General features: G+C 32.6%; 1 pseudogene across 1 annotated transcript; it reads right to left on the bottom strand.

Annotated features, from left to right (window-relative positions):
* Positions 1 to 6,687: 6,687 nt before the first annotated feature.
* On the bottom strand, positions 6,688 to 12,365 carry LOC18433972 (amino acid transporter AVT6A-like; annotated as a pseudogene). Its single transcript, XR_016042128.1, has 5 exons — positions 11,744 to 12,365; positions 10,740 to 10,896; positions 9,788 to 9,981; positions 8,595 to 9,060; positions 6,688 to 6,940 (listed from the first exon to the last, which is right to left on the bottom strand). The product of XR_016042128.1 is annotated as an amino acid transporter AVT6A-like (transcript).
* Positions 12,366 to 25,141: the final 12,776 nt, after the last annotated feature.

Genomic DNA, 25,141 nt, shown 5'->3' with positions numbered 1-25,141 from the left:
CACAACATCTACACGAGTATAATGCATATTATTTCCTCCCTCAAAACACCTATATAGAAAATTCTTTTATCAGAACCACTTTTCCTGGAAAAGGCCACACCAATCGTGTTTGGTTCCCTTAGAATTGCTATTTATATTGGAATTGAGATTTCTGTGGGATTTCTGAATGCTCATTTTGAGCTTAAATTTTAGAAATGTCAGTGGAGTTGAAATTTCATGAAAATAACCCATTTTTTCATAGATCCGTCACTGCCCTGCAATAAGTTAGATTGAATAAAACTTTTGATGTCGATATGCTTCTCCAAGCCTTGTGACTAAGGACCTTTCATTCTATAAATGAAAACAAAAACCTAATGGCATTAAGAACCTCTGGCATCTGCGGCTAAAGAACGAAAACATATTAAAATTTTAGTGAGGGAAACTATACTAAATTTTAGAGAGAGAAAAAATACATTAAAATTTTAAATAGAAAAACTATATCAAATTTTAAAGAGAGTACATGAAATTTTTTAGAAAGAAAAAATACATGAAATTTTTTAGATAGAGAAACTATCTCAAATTTAAAATTTCTTAAAATTCTAAAAAAGAAACTATCTCAAATTTTAAGTTTTAGAAAGAGAAAGTATCTTAAAATTTTAAAAAGAGAAACTATATCAAATTTTTTATCGAGGAACTACTTAAAAATTTTTAGAGAAAAAAATCTCAAAATTTTTAAAGTGAGAAACTATCTCAAATTTTAACTTTTACAGAGAGAAAATTATTAAAATTTTAAAGATAGGAACTTTATCAAATTTTAGATAGATAAACTACCTTAAAAATTTTAGAGAGAGAAAATCTCTCAAATTTTAAGTTTTAGATAGAGAATATATTATAACTTTAAAGAGAGAAACTATATTAATTTTAGTTAGAGAAAGTACCTGAAAATATTAGATAGAGAAACTATTTCAAAATTTTTAGATAGAGACACTATATCAAATTTTCAGTTTTAGAAAGAGAATGAATATTAAAATTTTAGAGAAAGAAACTATTTTAAAATTTTAGAGAGAGAAACTATCGAAAAATGTAAGTTTTAGAGAGAAAAAGCATTTTAGAATTTTAGAGAGAGTAACTATATCAAATTTTAAAGTGAGAAAGTACCTAAAATTTCTTAAAGAGAGAAACTATCTCAAAATTTTTAGAAAAAAACTCTCAAAATTTAAGTTTTAGATAAAGAAAGTACCTTAGAATTTTAGAGAGAGAAACTACATGAAATTTTCTAGAGAGAGAAACTATCTCAAATTTTTTATAAAGAGAAACTATCTCAAATTATAAGTTTTAGACAGAGAAAGTATCTCAAATTTTTAGAGAGAGAAACTATCTCAAAATTTTTAAAGAGAAACTATTTCAAATTTTAAGTTTTGGAAAGAGAAAGTGTCGTAAAATTTTAGAAAAAAACCATATCAAATTTTAGAGAGAAAATATCTCAACAATTTTTAGAGAGATTATCCCAACTTTTGGGCTTTAAAGAGAAAACGTATATCAAATTTTGTTACTAAACAATGGAAATGAAAATGATTGTAAAGAATCTATGAAGTTTGTACTGCATATCCATAGATTTTTTTGGATTTCAAATATCTAAAATTCCTAATTTCTTTCAAATATCTAAAATTCTTAATTTTTTCCTATCCAAACAGTCCTAACAGTTTTATCTCTCTTTGCTAAAGGGAATTATATTGTAACGAATTGAAATTGGGATTTCTAGTTCTAGCACTGCTTTTCTTTTTAAAACTTTTCTCTCTCTTTACTACAGATAAACTTGTCTTGCATCACTTGTTTTCGTTTCTTTCTTTGGATGGGTACTTGTTTCTCTCTCTTACGTGAATGGAGATTTGTTTTAGAAGGGAAGTGTTTTAAGAGTTGATAGTCATTTACAAATATTTGTGGATGTTATGATGGAGAGAGAGAGAGTTACGTATGTTGGTGTTATTATATATATATATATATATATATATAGAGAGAGAGAGTTTCTCTAGTTACTTTTGTTAGTGTTAATCTAGAGAGAGAAACACACAACTAGCTTTGGTGTTTGAAAAGGGAGGAAGACCCATTTCTTGACATTGCATGGAGGAAACAAGAGAGAGAATATACATTTCCAGGAAAAATAGGAACAAAAGAAAGACTCCGGAGCACCTAGAGCTCTTCTTCTCGAAAATATGGCAATTCTTAGCATTCCCCTTCGCCATAACAAAAAGATATTCTAGGAAATCCAAACAGTAAATTTACATTTTCCAATTTAAACCAGATGCAATTCAAACAAGATAGACCATATTCCAAGAAATGACAATTGTACTAAATACCAATTTCAGGATGTAGTTTTCCACAAGATTGAAAAACCGAAGGAACCAAACGGGCCTTAGTTTGAAATTTGGGGTACCATATAAAAATCACTAGATGAGTACTTTTAGAATAAAAAAAATAGAATTTGGACTTTTGTGGCACTTAGTTCTAGCCTTCGAAAATTGGATGGTTTCAATTCAATCTTGAGGTATTAGTTTCTTCAAGTATATAAAGAGTTTAGTTTGGAAATCTTTTTACTGATAATATTTAGTGGGTGGTAGAGATTACGTTCCCAAAATTTGAGAACCAAAATACATCTCTAGCATGTGTTTTGCCTAAGGGAGTAAATGAATAGTATATTACCTAGAGACTAGAAAATCTTTTGGCAAAAGAAGAAAAAGGCCGGGATGAGGTTTTCTTTTCTTTCCCGTAGTATGGGTTAAAAATTAGGAAAAATTACATACATATCCGTTACGGTTCGACCGAATAATTTATGTTATTACCACTTTGTGTCCGTTTTTTTATGTCAAAACGGAAATTAAAAAAAAAACGACTTTACCCTTTTTTCAGTTGATAGACAACTGAATTCAAAGTATTTTCAGTTGTTCACTGATTTTTGTTCTTGAACAAAAGAAAATTTAAAATTTTCACTTGTTGAAGAACCAAAATTTAAAAATTTTTGGTTCTTCAAGGACCGAAAAATGTTTTTTCTCCCTTATCGTGTATTTTCTCTACCTCTCTGAAGTCATAGTTATCCGATAAAATTAAAGGAGAACAATTAGTTTGAGCCCCTAAATTTAAGAGAAATCTTAGGGATTATGAGATTAGAAGATTATGAGAAATCTTGTCGTGTATTCTCTCTACGTTTTTTGAAGTCATGTTATCCGATAAAATCAGGGGGAACAACTAGTTTGAGCCCCTAGGTGAAATCTCATGGATTATAAACTTACCAAAAAAAAGACGTTGGGTGAAGGGAAGAGAGCTTCTATACTTCCCTTACAGGAAGAATTATGCTTCCCCTACCATCCAACAATCCAATTTTGATCATGAGAGTCGCTCACCGTTTGATCTTAGATCCGATGTCTCAAAGTATTTTATTTTTAGTTTTTTTTTATAAATATTATATGAATATGAAATTTGTACGTGCCATCTTCTCATTGGGGCACACCTAGAAAAAATATTAAAAATAATTTTTCGATAAAATATAATAACCAAAATACCCCTTGAAACTTTCAAGGGTATTTTGATCATTTTATTTAATTGAAAAAAAATTTATGCATTTTCGCTAGTGCGAATTTAATAGAGGATTGGATGTCCAAAATTTAGTATCAAAATAAGTTATAAAAAAAATTAAAAATAAAATAGTGTAGAGATGTGACATTGTAATTGGGGCAATCTTAGCCCTCCATTCAAAATAGAGGGTTGGATAAGGGGAAGTATATAAGTTTTATACTGTAGGGAAAGTATAGAAAGCTTGTCATTTTTACCCATATAATGTAGAGAGAGAGGTAAAGAGAGGATACAAAGACCCACAAGAGAGAAAAAAAAATCGGTTGTTGAAGAGCTGGAAATTTTAAATTTTGAGTTATTCAAAAACCGAAATTGGCAGTGTTTTCTATTATTGAACAACAAAAAATAATTTGAATTCGATTGTTCAACAATCGAAAAAGGGTAAAGTCATCTTTTTTTTAAATTTCCGTTCTGATATAAAAAAAACAGACATGATGGTAATAACAGAAATTATTTGGTAGAGTCGTAATAACATAAACTCTAATGGTTATGTATGTAATTTTCCCTAAAAATTATGTTGCATAGAAACATGAAGAGACACAGATGTGAGTGTTACAAATAATAACTCAAAGAAATATCATCTAGACACAACATGTCCATGCCATATATGGGTGTCTGCATGAATGCATATATCAATAAATACATATATTGAAATTTTTTTTAGAGTAATGATCCTATGAGACCCTCCCACACCCAGGTGTGTAGGACCCCAGAGGATCACCATTAAATTTGGCACAGATATCTAAAAAAGTCAAATCCCATACCCATATGATAACTTTTCTAGAGATCTGTACTAAATTTAATGGTGATCCTTTGGAGTTCTACATACATGGATGTGGGAGGGTCTCATAGGATCATTACTCTTTTTTTTATAGTTGACATCTGCATTTACATGTACATAATTCATATGTCATAACAATAATAAAGCACCAAAATTAAACTAGTTGTCCAAAATATGTTATTCTATGAATCATAAATTTATTTATCAATAATTTATTATAGTCCAAGTTGCATCATAACAACATGGAGAAAACCTAAAAACATATAGCTGATTATAATTTAAAGTACAATAACCTTTTGGCATGTTATTCAATGGCCCTAATATATTCATCCAAAATCATAGGATAACAATAGTCACACCCTGAGTAGATCTATATTTTTTAAAAGTGGTTCATCAAACACCATGTTCTTATTGACAATTTCAATAAGTATATCTGTATTGCCTTTATAGATGCCCGTGTGCTAATATCTGCATGGATTGAATTTATAAGAACCTTGTTTCCTTGTGAGCAATCTTAAATTGGATGAATAAATACAAGCCATAAAATAAATTCATATTAAAAACTTGCGACAATGGCAAGTACTGCACTTGTGAGCAAAAGTACTACAAATTTTAAAAACTATAAAATACAAGAATGGGCATCCAAAACTTCTAAAACTCGAGTGCTAAGACAATGCAAGTAGAATGATCTAAAGTACATTATTAAAAAACTAAGGTAGGATATGACATGCTATCCCTAAAAAAACACACTCAAAACACATTCAACAAAAAATATCTTACACGACAAAAATGAGAAGGGAAGAGGGAAACTTTGGAAAAGTGGTGAGATGAACACTCGCGGGTCCACGACTTGGAGAGGGGAAAACAAGGACTTGGAAAGGGAGAAAACCTAGAAGGTTTATTAGTAATTGAACTAAAAGCATCTCTTTATTTACAAGAATAGTGGCTTATATAAACTTTAGGTGATAAAATAAAATATGTTTTTAATTTTAAATTATATTTTAATTCCAAATACACTTTTTTTAAAGGGTGAGATTTGTATAAGGTGCACAAAATTGTATAAAGTCATACTTTATAGGAACGTTCACTTCTGATATTTAACCCCTTCAAGTAAGAAAGTAATTTGTTTAGGATAAAAATAACCTTCATACATAAAACATCATTCATTCCTATCCCTTTACTCTCTCCCAAGGCTTTCAAATTTTCAGCGTTTCTCTTTCTAAAAACTTGAAATTTGAGTTAGTTTCTCTCTAAAAGATTTAAGATAATTTCTTTATCTAAAACTTGAAATTTGAGATAGGTTTTCTCTCAAAAAATTTGAAAGAACTCTTCTCTCCAAAATTTTAAATTTCAAGATTTTAGAGAGAGAAATTCTATTGAATAACCAATGGGGTGGGCTTTAGGGAAATGATCGTCGTAAAAAATTACTTTGGTGTCATAGATGTAGAAATAAACGATATGGAGGTTAGTAGTGTGGTATCAAAAGTATTGAGCATGGCATGTCTATAAAGTGCGGTCACTTGTATGTTTTCACATTCTTTTGGAGGAACTTGCAGCGGTTTCTCTCTCTTGTTTTATGGAGATCTTGTAACACCATTGTTGCACTAAGTTGTCCTCAACAACAGCTCTAGTATGTCGACTACTACGAGAAAATCTTGTTCTAGAGATTGCTTAGTGGCAATTTTTTTTGTGATATTTCAAAAAGTTTATCTGTCGCAGGAAATTATTGGCTGAATATGTGTAATGTTAAAAATTATAATTAATTTTAAATTTATCAACTAACATTTGAAAGAAAAAGTTATTACTGGCGAACAGCCACACTATAATAGATTCATAGATTCATATCTGAGTCATGAGGCACAACATCCAAATTTATAAGGACTGCAAATTGCAATATGCATGAATTCAAATTAGATAAGAATAAAAATCCAATAGAAATGCATTTATATATATATATATATATATATATATATATATATATATATATAGGCAAACTCTTCCTAATGCGTATAGGCGAAAATGAACAGTGATTTCGTCTACCCTCATCACCATCCAAACTTCATCTCATGATTACAGTTGCTCGGTAGTGTTTCATTTTTTTATTTTTTTCTACAAATCTAAATTACTTAAAATTTGGAGCGTGCATACATCTTAGTGAGGCCCACCTAATAAAAATATGAAAAAAATAATTCGCTAAATCCACTGATTATGTATTAATGAAATTAACAAGAGACAAAGACGAGATATATTCCTAACTTTGATACAAACATATTCTGGTGACTGCTGAAACGGGCGGCACATTCTTGAAAATCCACTGATATTTCATGTAAATCTGACGTGACAGTTTTCCAATCAGTTTGGAGAAGATATTTAACATAGGAACTTCTCAGCATGTAGATGGTACTTACCTTTTAATCCCTTGAGGAGCCACTATTCTACTAGAACAAGGAGTATGCATCACTGTAAATAGCCAAGGCACTTGAGAAAATTGCGAGGACCACCATGAAGATGCCAAGTATGCTATCTTTCTTTGTCGCAATGCCATGTCGGTCCCTATAGATTATGATCAAATATGACAAAAAAAATGTTAGAAATTGATTCAGCGCAAATACCCTTCCCTCCTTTCCTTCTCTTATGTATTACAATGGTAGCATATACACACAACCATACATCGATCAACATATATTGTGAATATTTGCATACAAGAGTACAACGATATGCAGGTTATGAGCTTTAAGACAACAAAGGTTTTGTTTCAGCTCAAACCATGTGCCCATGGCATATGAAACTTTGATTAACTGAATTATAAGCATCATATAGATGCCTTAGTCGGATTTAATATTAACATATGTGCACCAGATCAGGAAAACTGAGTGGTTGTGTAATATGCCAACTATATTAAACAAAATAAAAGGGGGAGCAGAATTTTACAAGGACAGCAACATGCATATCGACTTTCAACATTGATACAAAGTGTCAGATGCTGCCCTTAAAAAATAGGAGTACCAGACTTGATGCATCTGCACAATTCCGGACAATACAAAGCTTATTTCTCTGAGTTCTAACAAAAGAGACGCACCTAACAGACACGGCGACACAAACGTCCTTAAAGATGAGCTTCTTTTGGTTAAAAATAGGAGTATCAGACTTACCATATCTTTAAATTTCAAAGATGTCTTTTTTCCGAGTTCTGACATAAGATGCACATCTAACAGTAAGACCTGCCGACACACGTCTTTAAAGATGCGCTTCATATGTTAAACAGTCCTCAGCTGCTTTTTATCAGTTTTATATACATATTGGTATATAGAAATTTTAATATTAGAAAAAATATGAAAAGAAGTAAAACTTGGAATATAAATTACTGATATTTAAAGGAAACTCATATTGTCTTGCTACATACGACAGCTGCTGGAGTGCCATCGAAGCCCGACCCACTCACATGGAATTTTTCTGGTAAGTGGGATGGATTTGTAAATTTGGGTTCAGAGAGTCCAATGTAACTGTGGGCGAGAATTGGAGGAAAGTGTGAGAAAGAGGATAGAGAGAGGCTGTATGAGATGGGGGAGAGGATGACAGAGGGAGAGAGGAAGAGGGAAGTGACCAAATGTTGATTACAAAACGGGTTTGAACATGGGGCGTCCAAACCTGCTCCTGTTTTGTATTTTTGTTTAGTGGGGGTGTTCTAACCCACTCACATGTGATTTTTCTAAATGAGAGAACTTCATGCATTTGGTATTTTTACCGACCCACATACAAATAAACAAATGTGGAGTGGTTTGGAGTTTGGATACCCAATGTCCAAATGTGTCTAACGCTTAACTTGGTAGTTCCACAACTAAATAAGCATCTCCAAGCAATATACCTCCCTAATCACTTCGAGCAGAAAAATAGTCCATGCAAATTAGGAACACATTTTTATAATGAAAGCACCCTAAAGCCATGAACCAAACAAAATCTTACTCACATATTTCTAGACTCTATGAACACACGACTGATGTTCAATTCCAACAAGTAATATTTAACATACTGATTCTTAATATATCTTCTCATCAGGGATAATTCATAATCCCATTCTATATAATTCAGAACGATAACGAAGCTTTTTAGCTACTGTTATGCTTTGTGCATGATGCTTTATATTCATGCTTTATATGCATTTCAAAAAAAATCATGGTTCCATAGCAAAGAGCACAAAAACTATTACTTTAGAGCAACTGCAGCAGGGAAGATTAACGCAATGGAAAGACCCGTAGTCGCCCCACCAAACTGAAAGACGTCCCATATGCTAGGAATGAAGGTTGCTCCAATAAAGATTAAGGCAATCAAGACCACTGTGAGGATGGTAAACCTCTTGTTATCTAAGACCAGAGGCTTAGCAGAGGGGAAGAGAAGCCCATCCAAATTCAGGCGCAACCCAAAAGCTATAATAGGAGCCACCAACATGATATGAATAGCATAGCATATTCGAACTACCTAAGTTAGGAATGAGGAATATGGCACTCATAAGTCCACATCAAAGTTGGCTAAGTCATCATCCAAAGTGGACTCCCCAAAAAGAAGGAAACAAAAGCAGCTGGTAGCGATGTACACAACCATACAAAGAACGAGAGAAGTACGCACGATAGAATGCATCTCCGATGTGTCCTGAAGTTCCTTGGTAATGCGATGAGCTGCACCAACTCAAAACCAATGGTTTTAGCATTATTATTAACTGAAGACTTGAAGACAAGTTTTAATCTCTTCCAATGATCTAAAGATGATACGTGGGCTACATATGATTGTGTCACCATGTCCTACTGATTGTGCACAAGTGACAATGCAAAACAGCTTAAATATCTAAACAAATCTCAGATCGAGAACTGAATATATGATGTCTAAGGACCAAGTATGACAAGGAAAGAGGATTTCACTGATATAACTATGACTAAAAAGTTTAAAATTTAGGCAGCTAAAAGAGAGCAGTATATTCTGAGCAAAAAACTTGAAAAGTCCATGCTGAAATAGTTCCATTAATGTAATGAAGATGCTTATGCCCACAGAAAGTGCTATTTTGTGTAACGAGGAGGAGAATGAGAATGGGAAGGGGAAGGAGATGAAAAAGGGAGGAAGAACACCCTTTCTTCTCCTTAACAACTGCTACAACATTTTCAGAATAAAGAGAAGATTGCTCAAAAACAGTCAACAAATGGCATATTTTTAAAAACGACTTAGTACCTTGTTTTTCCACAAGACCATTTTCAGAGAAAGGGACCAAATTAGCCTTGCTACATAGAGAGAGGTTTATGGTTGCATGCATGTGCATATGCACTATCAGGTAGAAAACTAGTGAGAAATTATGATTTTACACAAACCCAAAAAGAAATGTAGATAAGTAAAGCAATTTTCAGCTTTGCTCACCATTATAATGGCAAATGTAGGCCAAGAGGAGAACTGGTACAGCTGTGAAGTGCTTCAAGAATGATGTGACATCGGTCACATTTGGGAGCCATCTTGGCAATTCAACATTTCCATCAAATATTTTCATTGTAGCAATGCCTGCGGTGATGATATCAAACACTACAGCCAGAGCAACCGATAACGTCAATGTATATCTCATAGAGTCTGTGGAGATGACAGGAAAATTACTCTCTGCATTATGTACGAGTGTATTCTCCGCTGAAAACTCTCTCTCTCTCTCTAGACAAACAGACGCATGTAGCCACAGACACATACACATCGAATCTATGAAATCAAGAGTAGCCATGAAAAAACATAGTAGGCACATCAACCCAGGTGATCAAAAAACCTCAAAGCTCTGAAACATCGAGATAAAGCCAAAACCAAAAGATTTACATGAGCTCCAAAAATAAGATCATGTTAGGAAGAATATTCTACACAATAAAGGTATTATTAGATATAAATAAGGCACTGCATAATGCTATTTGACTGATTACAACTTAAGGGCCTAAGCATGTTTAATTGTCAATTTGGACCGACCAGCAAATGTGTTCAAATTACAATTCGGCCCCCCAATTCCATTGCTTTCTTATAAAGATCCAATTCCTCTCTCTCTCTCTCTCAATAAAACAGCTCTCTCTCTCTCTCTCTCTCTCTCTCTCTAAAACAGCCCTTTCACCACCACCGCGACGATTGCCACCACCTTGACCACCACCAACCACCCACATAGTAAAAACTTGCAATTCAAATTAGATCGACTAAAAATCCCTCTATACAGCCAACAATCACTGAATTGCAATTTGGTCAATTACAATTTCAAAAACATCATTTGATGAAAGTTGACAATCAAATAGTGCCTAATTGCAGCTTCCTTAATTCAAAGAATTATAGAATAGGGATGAGGCAAACTAACTTATCTATTCGTTTAAAAGATGCCAGTGGAGCTAATATAGCAAGTGATGTAACAAGTAGGACGAAAGTGCGCCCATTCCACCATTGTTCACCAAATAATCCTTCCAAAACACCAAAGTGATGTACCCCACCAGAAGATGTTCCAGAAAGCACATCGCCTAACAAAAAGGTCTCCATAAATATTCTTTTATAGGAAAAGTAAGCCTCATCAAATATTCATCTGGATAAAAGTTACAAAAAAGAAAATTCATAGCAGCATTTGATTCATTTACAGTGCAATTAGGCAGATGCAACCTTGATTCATTTAGAGAGCAATTAGGCAGATGCAATCTAACTACCATAAAGTGTTCACAAAAATCATTCCAATGCATCTTCATCACATGAGATAAAAGAACTAGTGATTTGGCAACTAAATAAAATACAAGTAAAATCCATTTACTAAAGAAATGGTTTATCCCAAAATGTACTGAACGAAATAGGATTTTTGTAAAAGGACTCAGTAACCATTTTTCAAAGAATCAAAGTGCATTCAGTTAAATGTGCATATAATTTCAAGATTAGGGTTTCTAAGATACACCACAAAAACTCAAGTACTTGTATTAGAAACTTCCTCAGTAGTTCCTAAAATTACATGAAGAAAACAGGATGCTATAAGTTTCTGGAAAATTTGAGAAACAGAAAAGATACATACCAAAAAAAGACAAATGTGCAAGTCCTAGCAGATAAGATGACTCTCATAAAAGATGATTCATCTCAGATGGACAACAGCCATTAAATCATAAATCAAGCTAGTATACTAACACATATTGCTTATGCCTATATGTATGAGTACGTGTCTGCAAGTGTGTTCTCTTTCTTGCAAGTGTGCATACGTATGCATATTTCTCTAACTGTGGATAGGCACTACTCATGCTGAAGAGTGAAGACTAGCATGTGAAGCAATAAAATGGACAAAACAACAAATATTCATCAAAATATTATTCAAAATGGGAGAAGAGAGCATACCAATAATGATCATAAATACAACAAGCGCTGCCAAATTATTAAAAACGATGCATATTTGCAAAAGCCCTCCAGTGCTTCCAAAAGAATCCTTCATCAAAGCACTGTAAGTAACTGCATTTGTAGGCTTGCTGAACTTTAACATAGTCCCTATTGTACATTCAGTTATAAAGCCCATGAATATTATCATTCCAATTCCAGGCCCGAGCCCCAAAATCTTCATTGTTGCAGCCAACCCCATGATTCCAGCTCCAACAATACTTGTTGAAAGATTGAATACCGCACCAGAAAAGGAAGCTCCATTGAACTCATCAAAGTCCACATCAACGGACTCACTATACGTTTGAGGAAGCAATGGGGCATTCTCAGCAATAATCTGCTTGTTTTTCACATTGGATTTCCTCTGCTCAACAGGAGACAAGCTTCCTACAGTCATGTTCTTCAACAAACAGTTGAAAATAATTGGATATTGGTGTGACTGTAGAATAACGTGAGCTACAATCAAATTCAATAAGCTATCCATTAGACGATGGAAAAGTATAATTCTGCATAAATGAAAACAAAAAGAAGAAGAAGGGGTCAGAAAAGAGAAAGAAGAAGAAAAGAATGAAGACCTGGATAACTTTTGAAGATGATCAACAACCTATTTTGGTTAATCTATATTTTGTCATGAAACAAATTAGAATGCTGGATGACCATAGATTCCAGATGCCAACACATCTTAAATTTTAATATTTGATTCAAATTTTTGAATCAATAAAATAAATAACAACCATCTAAATATGAGAAGGCCAAGTGACAAGTCAAGCATCAGTCTCAAGCCTATCAGGAGTACAGAGAAAGTGAAAAAAAGAAGAAAGAAGACTAACAACAAAATAAAGAATTAGGATAATTTCATGAAAAAGATCGTGCATACTGTTCAGTTCTTGTTGCTTACGAACTTGTTATTTGAATACTATGAAACGAAAATCTGTGTAAATAAAAACCATAAAGAAATGTTAGCAGTTCTCAAAAACAAAATAAAGACCATAAAGAAAGTCTATGAGACAAACCGTGAGACTACTTTGATCTGGAAACTCAAAAATCGTTCGAGCAAGTTTGAGGAGTATGAAATTGAAAGCTGAAACAGCGACCAAGTGCAATGACACAAGACAAGAAAAAATCAGGCTTTTACTGGTTTATCTTCAAAAAAAAAATAAACCTGTTCTAGAAGATGGGAAAATATCATTTAAGGGGGCCATGGTCCCTTACAAAACCATCAAGGAGGCAAAACATCCTAATTAACATTGGAGTAACATTAAAGTATTTACGTGTAATTTTCATTTCCCTCTACTGCTTCCTAAAAAAATGTCCTGAAAAAAGTCCAACGGCCTAGTTGAATGTTGGGAGCTTGAACAATAAGGGTTATTTTAGTAATTTGACCCAACTAAGATGCTTCAACCAAATGAGAGGGTACCCCTATGTGTTTTGGTGGGGTGAAATTACTAATACCCTCCCTTTAGAGGTGGAAATGGGTTAGCGGCCCAGCTCAGTCAGACTGGTCATGAATAGCCCGGATCCGTGCCACTAGGTTTAGCCTGACGACTGAACCCATGCTTGAGCTAGCCCAAACTTGATCTAGGTCGGGGCAAGATTAGCCCGGGGATCTTCGCCTGGCCTGGCATGGCCCACCTTTTTTTTGTTTTCTTTGGCACTTTATAGAAAATATTTAATATCTACTGGCCTAGCCCAACACCATTGAGGGTTGGGTCTGGGCACCTAGCAAAATAGTATGGCGTGGCCTGAGCTAAGGTTCCCTTGGCTCAGTCAAGGCCGGGCTAGGCCAGGTTCAGACCAGCTCTCTAGGGTAGCACCCTAGGTTTGGGCAAGCTATGACCTAGTCTATTATCACCCTTAATGTTTTTTGAGGAAGTGACTCACTGAACGAAAATTAAAAAGTAAACCGCTAAGGTGAAATGGGGTCTTTTTAACCACCTCCATAATTTTGCAGGGCTTTAACCCCTTAATAATCTTTCCCTTAGGAAAATCCATAAGTGGAGATCCCACCATCAGTAGTAGGTAGAATAGTCGAATCTAAAGTTCTCTGTCACATTTCCTAATCAACTAACAGAGTCAACAAATCGCTAACAAAAAGCCACAAGCATTTCATCACAAGAGTTCTGGAAAGAAAATCCAAAGTAAGATATTAAAAAAAAGACAAAAAACACCCCAAAATGGATACGTTCCAAAATTTTAAACATAAGATGGTTTAGCATCCACATGATGTGGAACGGTGCAAAAGCATCTCTCAATAGTTAATACTTTAGACAACCTAGTATCATCCAATAGCTCGAAAGAGTTTGGTATCTTATTTTTAAGTTTTAGTTTAAAAAAATGATCTTTATTTGAAATTTGGGATATAGATGTTGTTTTAGGGGATTTTGCTGAATATTTTTGTTGAAAATATATTTTACTATTTTTATTTGTTGTACTATTTAAAAATACATCCATATCTCAATATATTAAAAATAATAATAATTTTTAAATAAAAATAATATATAAACATGAAACTCTTTTGTGGCCGTTAAAATCAAAACAATGGGAAGGAGTTTGTGCACCCTTCCATAATGTGATTGGGAGACCTTTCCTTAAAACATTTGTAATACATTACAACATTAAAAGGAAAGAACACAACAAAAAGCAGCAGAATATTGAGCTGAAACCAATTGTGGTGGCCTTAAATTGGCTTGAATATCTCTTGCTTAACTAACAACAAACAGTTTGAAATTCAAGAACAGGTGAGCGACTGCTTATAAGTGAAGAACAAGTGTTTAAAAGGTAGACTAAGACTTTGTTAGGGACCGAGCCTGGTCCGTTTCAAACGAGTCTGAGTCGGACTAGGCAACTTTTTTTAAGAACAATTAAAGAAGTATGAGTTTTCAAGAGAATTGGGTGATTCCAAGGTTCTTTTGGCCCAGAATAACCCTGCTCCTGATTTGGGACAACTCAAGCTATTTCCGACTTGACCTGACCGGGAAAGAATATCGAGAGTATGAGATTCAAAGGGATATCAAGGAATCCATATAATAATTCTTTTTGACTATCAATGATAGAATCGACCTCTTTGATATATAAAAAATGATCGATTTGCAAATACGGTAAGAAATGAAATGTCCCACTATTTTTTAACACGGCCAAGTGATGGAAAATAAGTAATGTATTTCACATATCCTCCTGAGAGAGAGGGCGATTCCTTTCTCGTGATGAGTTGGCAATATCATTGCCGGGCTTTATTGCGTTAAGACCATGAGAGGTTTTTTTTTTTTTTTTTTTTGGCGTTTAGAGAGAGAGAGAGAGAGAGAGAGGAGAGAAACCCAAGGTTTGGTGAACCAACAGGCCATATCAAATAAAATAAAATAAAAAGGTGGACCTTGTAATTTATGTGAACCAACAGGCCATGTCAAAAAAAATTAAATGGTAATCAAGTCTTTCAAATTATGTCCATACATAAAGTGCATTAATTTTATATTATTTTTTTAAATCTCTTTTTTAAAGAGCAATGATCTAACACAACGGTTGTATTATAATATAATGCAACACTTCTAAAAAACCATGTGTGTGGTATTTGTATGATCTCAAATTTTACACACATTTTTTTCATCTCAATAATCAATCCCTCCCTCCCCCTTTTCTAAAAAAAATAAATTTCAAATTGAACTCTAGATATGGTCAAAATGAGTCCCCTTTAAAAATGAATCAAAACTATTCATTTTGTGAATTTTACAATATTAACCTTTATAAACTCAAAATCAATTTTTTCTTTTTTAACATTATCCATCTAATAAAAATAAACCCATTAAAAAAATTTCATCAAAAAACCTGTGCGTACCCTCTTTTCTCGCAAGGGGAAAGATGCTCTCACTAATCAGAGTACCCGACCATGTGGGCTTCCAGTGATGGCCCATGAATAAAGACATCGTGGGATGTGGGCCATAACATGATTGGAGTGATTTCAGACTCTCCTAGGTATATCGAGTCGGATGCCTGAAATTTCATCGAAAAACTCTACTCTTTTTCTCCCTGTTTTCGATCCAATTGGAGCACTACTGTTTGTGTATGTGTTTTCTGGCAAAAGGTAGTGATTCACGCCTGAAAACCGTAAATTCGCCAGAAATTAATATACTTCCTACACCAACAGCTCTGCAGGAATTCTAATTTTGCCGGCGAGATTCGTTACTTTGCCTGAATATGCCGGACCTTTCCCAAATAAACTTCCAATCCTCACGTGAGACACTTCAATTTTCACAGGAATTTTCACCGGATAAATCTCCCATGCTTGCAGGAAAAATGGTTATAAGCATTGCAACAGCTGGGAAATTAGTGATTCTCGCAGGAAAATGGCACAAAACACACCTAACAAATTTCACTACAAGAGCTTGTTTTGATGCCCAAATATCTTCATCTCGACATCAAGATTCATGGACAAAAAAAAAAAAAAAGATTTTAAGTTTTGAAAATAGCATATTTTATAATACATTTTTGGACCGTTAATTTTCAAAATTTTCAAATTTTTGTAGATTTGTCGATCTACACTATTTTTGAAATTTTAAAGTTCATAAATAAATATAAAAATATATTTTAAGGCTATCACAAAATCTCTTTAAACTTTATAAATAAATATTATAATATATTTTAAAGCTATTTCCAATATTGAAACCTCATTTCTCAGACACTATTTGAAGGTAGGCTATAATTTGATGGTTTAGAGCCTAGGCTCTATACAAACCGCACCCATAAAACAAAAATTCTTTATTCTTAACAAATTCAATCCATAAAACCCAGTTTTTTCAAACTGAAATTTTGGTAATCAATATTCTAAAAAATATTAAAATTTGAGTATAGCCTTCGAAAAATTAGACAATTTTTATTTAATCTTGAGACATTATTTTATTTCAGGTGTATAGAGGTGCAATTAAAAAATTTATTTTATTAAGTTTAATCTATGCATTAAAGAGATTATATCTCTAAAATTTAGGGTGCTAAAATTAATCTTAGGTGAGGTTTTCCGGAGGGAGAAAAATATCTTTTAGCTTCTACTATTCCAACAACTCAAAAATAATTTAGGTCCTAAAACTCCAAAAAAAAAAAAAAAAAAAAAGAGAAAAAAAGGAAGAAAAAAAAAAAAAAAAAAAAAAAAGGAAAAAACGATTATTGAAAGGGCCAAAACTTGAAGGCATGCTTTGTGAATTTTCCAGTCCCCCAAAATCACAAGGTCTCACCAGAATTCACCCCTTTTCCCGGGAAACAACTTTCCCAATACCCTCCCAATTTGGTAAAAGAATGGAGACAAATACATAATTGGGAAAGTGACAAAAAAGTAAGTAGTCAAGTTTGATGTGAGGACTCGGTTTTTATACGGCCAAGCCCGTATATATAAAGCTTTTTAATAAATCTATTTTTGAGATGAATTTTAAGATTTAATTTTTAAAAATAAGTAATCTCTAACATGGATATTATAATTATGAAAAAATAAATAAATTTAAAAAATTAAAAATAATAATTTTAATAAAAAAATATTTGAATCGCTAATTTCCATTATTTTTAGATGGAGAACCTTCTTGCCTCAATTTTTAAGATATATGCTTTACACTTTCTGTACTGCATGTATAGAAATGTGATTTAACCCGCGTAAAATAATTTTTTTTTTATTGAAAAATTCAAATAAAAAAGTATCATTCCAACTTCAATTAACGGAGAAAAAGCGTTTAGGACTCGATTGATTTGAAATATGAGGGGAATTTGCATACGGGTCCTACGTCATTGAAATTTATTGGTTTGATCATGAGGCCATACAATCTTGGTAGGAAAAGGTTTAATGCATTTATTGAAAAAGGTCGAGAAGACCGACCTTTTTCAATTAACCCTTTGATAACGCCACATTTCTCACTTGAGGAATTATGTTTGCCTTTGTTTTTAGCCATTGATATTTTCGCGCATCGCTCCTGCCCATTTTGGTTAATAATTTTTTAACCGTTTAACCGAGAATTTCAAAAAAAACATTTCTCATTTGATAATTTTAGCTAGAAAAAAGCTACCCTGTTCACAAGTTGGCCCGTTCTAGTAAGGAAAATTGTCAGGCACATTCAAGTCCGCACAAAATTGTGTGGTTCTAAATAATATAAAAAAAAATATCTTTTGAGCTTTCAAAATTTATTTATTATTATATATTAATAATCTCAGTATTAAATATTAGAAAAAATTATACATATATCCGTTATATTTTACGTTATTACGGATGTATGCAATAGTTTCCGTTATTAGATATCTGTCTGTTTTTTACCTTTCATAACGTGAATTTTAAAAAAAGATGGCTTTCGTGAATTTTAAAAAAAGATGGCTTTACTCTTTTTCGATTGTTGAACACCCGAAAATAGAATATTTTTGTATGTTGAACCACCGAAAATATCTTATTTAGGACTGCATATTCCAGCAAGCTTCCATAATATACAGTCATATTTTTGGTTGTTGAATAATCGAAAACAAGACATTTTCAGATGTTGAACAACTGAAAAATATAACTGCATATTCCAGCAAATCGAAAACAAGACATTTCGGTTATTCAACAACCGAAAATAAAAATGCAAATTCCAAACTTTTGCTTGTTTTTTGTTGTTCAAAAAACGAAAACGAGTAAAAAAAAGTCATTTTTTAAAAATTTTCGTTATGAAGTGAAAAAAAAGAAGATATTTCAGTAATAACAGAAATTATTTTGTATTTTGATAATAACGGAAACTATAACGAATATATACGTAATTTTCCTTGTGAAAACTATGAATATTTTAATATGTCCTTTTAAAAAATTAATAAATTGTTGAAAAAATATAAGAAAATGACACAATTAAAAACTCGTTGGGTATCATTTGTTTTTTGAACCACTTTTGGGACCTATTGAATGATACGCAACGAGTTTTAAAATATTGAACCATTTTTTTTAACACGAATTTTAAAATATTGAACCACTTTCTGGACCTAAGCCCATATTTAACACAAATTTTATATATTTTAAGAGAGGATTTAAATTAGTTTTTAAGCAGAGGGGGTAAGTATACATAATGATTTTGTGTCAGCATGTGCTTATTTAAAGGACTAATGAATACAAATAATTTGGCTATATCCAAACCTCCTTAGGCTATTCTTAAATAAGAAGAAAACACTAATTTGAATTTAATTTTAATTATTAAAATTAGTTAGTAATTTAGTAATAGTTTTTAGTTATTATTTTAAAGTCATATTGATTTACTAATTGAGCTTTTAACAATTTGGCCTTGTAAAAGAATGAGCACAAAGTGGCATTTTTCTATTTATCATTTCGCTTTACAAAAAGAAAAAATTTATATAAGGTTCCTTAAAATGTACAATTAAAGATGCACATAAAAAATCCATCGGAAAAATATTGTTTTAATGTTAAAAAGCCCTCTAATTGACTATCTCGACATCGAGATATAAGAAATGAAAAAGAAAAGAGATTTTGAGCCCCATAAATAGTGCATCATGCAGCATATTATCTAGACCATTCATTTTCATGATTTTCATATATTTATAGATTTACTTAATTTTAACCATTTTTGGAGTTTAAAATTTTATAATTGGATATGAAAATAGATTTTCAGATAATCCTAAGAATTTTTTAGATCAATATTACATGTTATGATAAAATTTGGAAGTGTGCCTTAATTGTATTTGTTTAAGGTTAACCACACCCTTTAAAAAATATATAAATTTAAATCTTTCAAGCCAAAAGATATTCTACTCCCTGGGGAGTAGGATGCGAATTTACTCCCTCGGGTAACATCTCATCTAGATTTAATTTTGGGATATAAACTCTTCAACTTACATACTTACTAAAAAAAAATTCTAAATGTATCCTATATGCACTTGGAAAAAATAATGTTTCAAGATTGAATAGAGGCCATCCAATTTTTAGATGGTGAGATCTATGTGTTAGAGACTCAAAATTCAAATTTTATTTTTAGAATAATCATCTAATGATTCTTAAGTGGTTCCTAAAATTCAAATTGGAAAAATCCTCCTAAGAAGGTCTATCAACCGAGGGAGTAGAAATAAACTATGCTCCCGAGGGATCATAGTATATGTACCCTTAAAACAAATATTGACAGCAAATAATGTAAAATTTCTTTTAAAAATAGATTTGTTTTGTTGTGAAATGCAAATTTATTTCAATAAGTTGCTTTCTTTATGAAATTATGAATATCAATTGGAATAACTAAGGAAAAAGTTTATATAAAGATGCAACCTTATAATGTAGAACTACGGATGCACCTAAAAAATCCATCGGTAAAGGTAGTTTTAATGTTCTTCCTTTCATTGAACATCTCGACAGCGAGATGTATGACTATGAAAAATAAAAAGATTTTAAGTCTAAAAAATAATGTATTTTACAACATATTTACACCGTCCATTTTCAAGTTTATCATATGTTTATAGATCTATTTGATTTAACCATTTTTTAAATTTAAAATTTTATAATTAGATATAAAAATAGATTTTGAGATAAACCTAAGAACATTTTACATCAAAATTATATACTATGATAAAATTTGAAAGTGCACCTTATCTGTACACCTTCGGATGCATCCGTATGCCAACTGCACCCAATAACTCATAATTCAAACGTCTTTTCGTATAAAAATTTAATCATTTTTAAAAAGAGATAAAAATATTGCCATCCTACACTATGTAAGTAGGGAAAATTTATTGTGTTTGATAATGAGAATTGAAAGATGGGAGAGCAACATCAGATGTGCTCATATGTGCGTACTTTTAGGTATTTACTTCTTCTTGTAAAAAGGTTAATTGAATTTTATTTTAATTGGGGATTACTTTAGAAAATACCAAATAAGTATAATCAACACAAAAAAGTAAATTTTTTAATGTTAAGAAAGGTTTTTACTATAAGGAGCTTAGACTTTGGAGGGAGCATAAACCCCAGGGAACATGAAAACCTAAAAGAGAAGAACCTTCCTTAAAAGCCTCGTGTGAAAAGTTAGATTGAAAAAGGTATCCCACCCGTATGATAGAAATCATATAAGTTTTTTTTGGGTTGGTTGAGAGGGAAGTCCAACATTTGATGTGCTCCTAAGGGAGTACCTTGCGCATCTATTTCATCTTATAAAATGCCTCAATTTTTTTTAAAAAAAAATCTAAAATTTTGAGATTTACTCTAACAAAACTTGTGATTAGTATCAAGAAAAAAAATACAATTAATCCGAATGAGCATATACCCTAGAGAACAATTTTTTTTTTTTTTTTTTAATGTCATTTGCCCCTTATCCAAACTTATTATCTGAACATATGAAGCAATTATTGAAAGATACTGTTGCATAGGTGGTGCATTATATATAATACATAGATAGATAGATACTATGATGCACCAATAGTGTAGCCACCTTGGACCCACTCAATATTCTAATTTTATTAACATCTAGATAAATTTTCCATGAAACTTCTCCTTTTTAATATATATGAAAAGACTTTGGCATCTTAATACTTATCTTTGTTTAATAGACCTGATGCTCCTTTCTTCCTTGAGACTTATGGTCTCACAAATGGTAAGGCTTTTAATTGAGCAGAAAGACGGATAAGGATTTATATGGCCGACTTTAATTGGAAAAATATTTTGATGATGATGATGAATGTAAAATCTAAATTGCCATATAATTGTGTACTTGTACGCTTTAATGTAGCTTGTAATTTGAGATTACACCATATTCATAGTACCCGAAAGTAAGTATATTGTGATAATGTAGGGGGAAAATTAGGTTCTGGACATTTTTTTGTATGGCATTTGGGGCATCACCTGTCACGCCCCAAGAATTCACGATACTGATATTCCTGATATGTGACAGTCAAAACATATATGCATCTCTTGATATGACAAATTTACAGTGGCGAATTCTTGCAAAGCAACAAAAAAAAGTTTAAGCACAACTACAATATCTACCAGAGTTGATCCTGACAAGCACTCAAAATAAAACCGCAGTTATCCTGAAAAAATGTTTACCATAATTTGATGAGTTTAGCTACTCAGTAAGTGATCATCATAATCCTAAAAATAATCATGGTTGAAAGATATCAATATTTTCAAAAAAGAGATCTATTAACAAAAATGCATCAACAGTTTCACTTTAAAAAATGCATAATTAAGTATAATTCGAATAATTGAAATGCGTAGAACATTTTAATGGCAATGCATAATTCAAAAGATTTCACAAAATACCCTATTGGCGTACCAAGTAGGTCACCTATATACCCCATCAGCGTCCTGATGGGTCCACTTAATCCCTATCGACGTTCCAGATAGGTCCACTTAATCCCTGCAGGTCCACTTATACCTCACCGGCGTACTAGATGAGTCCACTTAATCCCTACCAAAGTACCGAATAGGTCCACTTATACCTCACCGGCGAACCAGATGAGTCCACTTGCATACTTAAAGTATTTTTAAATCTCTTTAAACATTCAAAAGTAGCAATATCATGTACTTAGCATATCACTGAAATTATTAATATGAATTTCACTAAAACCATTAATAACAGTCAATTTCAATAACATCTCAAAAATAACTAGTCAAATATTTTGGGCTCAAATTTAGAAAGGTAGCAGTTCGTAAGAACATTTTAGCATAATTGTCAATCTAATATGTATAGAAAAACACTTATAGAAATTCAAGAATACGGAATTATCACAATTTATGAGATGTCAATTTGCAAATAAATATTTCACAGACAATGCTATAATTAATTACAAAAATATCAGTTTTCAAATAATAAGGCACATTACAATGTCTAAATATTCAAAAACAGTAGAAAGAAATCTCACAATTTTACTAAAAGCAGAAATATCACATTTATTTCTAATAATTTTACAGTATCTAAAATTTTTTAACAATAGACAAGAAAAATAAATAAATTTATATCTAAGAATTTACAGCATTTAAAATTTCTAATGTAGATAAAATATCACAATTTTACTAAAAAGATTATTTTTCAAAATAATAAGGTCGCTTGCGCATAAAATTTATCGCGCCTAAACTTCAAGACAATAAGCAGAAGTAATTATTTCATTTCATTTTTAAAAAGAACGGATTATTTTTCAAGATAATGAAGTCACTTACCTAAAATATTTGAGAGGGAGCTTCCGATAAAAATTCGGCTAGAGAGAGGAGCTCACTGTGTTTGTAAGAGGGAGAGTGAGAAAGGAGTTGTTAGGCAACGTCTTACTTTTCGTCCTATTTAATTTCTTTAAAACACCTTACTATATTATTTTATTAAGTTACACCTCATACATGAGGTGTAACAATTGTATTACACCTGAACGTTTAAAGCTCACGTCCACTAAAACACGTGGTAAAGAAAGGAAAGGTTAATCAAAAGTGGTGATGGTCCCTAAGGACCATCACTTATTAAAAGCTTTTTTTTTAAAAAATTTTTTTTAGGATTATTACATTCTTCCCCCCTTAAAGAAATTTAGTCCTCTAAATTTGTGTACCTGATTACTGAAAAAGATAGGGATATTTTTCTTTGATATCGTCTTCTCGTTCTCAAGTCGATTCCTCTCTTGAATGGTACTGCTATAATATACGAACAAAAGGAATCTCCTTGTTGCGCAACACTTGTACCCTTCTATCCAGTATAAAAAATGGCTGCTCAATGAAGGATAGGTCCTTCTTGATCAGTAAAGGTGCATATTTCAAGATATGGGATGGGTCGCGCTGATATTTTCGTAGTGATGATACATGGAAGATATTATGGACGTTTGCCAATTCGGGTGGTAAGGCTAGTCTATAAGCGACACCTTCGATTCTTTTCAGGATTTCAAATGGTCCGATGTAACGTGGGCTCAGCTTTCCTTTCTTGTCGAATCTCATAATGCCTTTTATTGGTGAGGTTTTTAGGAAAACTCAATCACCTTCATCAAATTCTAGATCTCTCCTGTGGTTATTGACATAACTCTTTTACTGACTCTGAGCTGTCTTGAGCCTTTCTCGAATTAATGCTATCTTATCTGTAGTTACCTGGACAATTTCTGGCCTCAAAAACTTTCTTTCACCAACCTCATCCCAACAGATAGGTGACCTACATTTCCTTCCATAGAGGGCTTCGTATGGTGCCATCTGAATACTAACTTGGAAGCTATTATTATAAGCAAACTCAATCAGGGGTAAATTGTCATCCCAGCTTACTGTAAAGTCAATGACACAGGCCCTCAACATATCTTCCAAGGTTTGGATGGTCATCTCTGATTGTCCATCAGTTTGGGGGTGAAAGGTAGTACTAAAGGTGAGTCTCGTCCCTATCGCTGACTGTAGCCTAGCCCAAAATTTAGAAGTAAACCGAGTATCCCTGTCCGATACAATATTGATCGGAACTCCACGCAACCGCACTATTTCTTTAATGTACAACTGAGTCAGTCGATCTAAAGTCTATGTCGTGCGAATCGACAGAAAGTGGGCAGCTTTAGTCAGCCGGTCCACAATGACCCAAATGCAATCATGTCATGAATTTGTTCTAGGCAAGCTAAAGACAAAATCCATAGAGATGTGCTCCCACTTCCACTCTAGCACGGGTAAAAGCTGCAACAACTCAGCGGGCCTTTGATGCTCAGCTTTTACTTGCTAGCATGTTAGGCACTTAGACACAACTAATGCTACCTCTTTTTTCATATTATTCCACCAAAAGATTTTCTTTAGGTCCTGATACATTTTAATACTTCCGGGATGTATTGTATAACGAGAGTGATGTGCTTCTTCCAAGATAGCTTTCCTCACACTACATATAGAGAATTCGTCTCTCTTTCTCAGCTTCACCTCTTCTACAATTGTTATAAGTTGAGGGTCTTTATTTTGTGCCGATTGAATCTGTTGGATTAATTGGGGTTCTGCCTTAATGTTGGCAATCATACTTACCACACCATTAATGGATGGAGTCGGATTCCAATCCACTATTTCCTCTAACAATCTCATTTCTTGGATCATTAGATGAGCTAAGACTCCCGTAGATTTCTACTTAGAGCGTCGGCTACAACGTTAGCTTTTCTTGAATGATAATAGAATGTACAATCATAATCTTTTAAAAAATCCGTCCATCTTATCTGCCGCATATTTAAATCTTTTTGAGAGAAGAGGTATTTCAAGCTCTTATGATCCGTGTATATTTTGAATTGCTCACCATATAGATAATGCCTCCACATTTTCAAAACGAATACTATTGCAGCCAGCTCTAAGTCATGAATTGGATATTTCTTATATTTTTTCAACTGTTTGGATGCATATGCCGCTACTTTTCCATATTGTATTAATACACAACCCAAGCTTTTATAAGAAGCATCACTATAAATCACAAA

This window comes from Amborella trichopoda, chromosome 10, assembly GCF_054954075.1.
Source record: "Amborella trichopoda isolate Santa Cruz 75 chromosome 10, AtrichopodaSantaCruz75HAP2 v2.0, whole genome shotgun sequence".
Lineage (NCBI taxonomy): Eukaryota > Viridiplantae > Streptophyta > Magnoliopsida > Amborellales > Amborellaceae > Amborella > Amborella trichopoda.
This window is presented reverse-complemented; position numbering and strand designations above follow the sequence as displayed.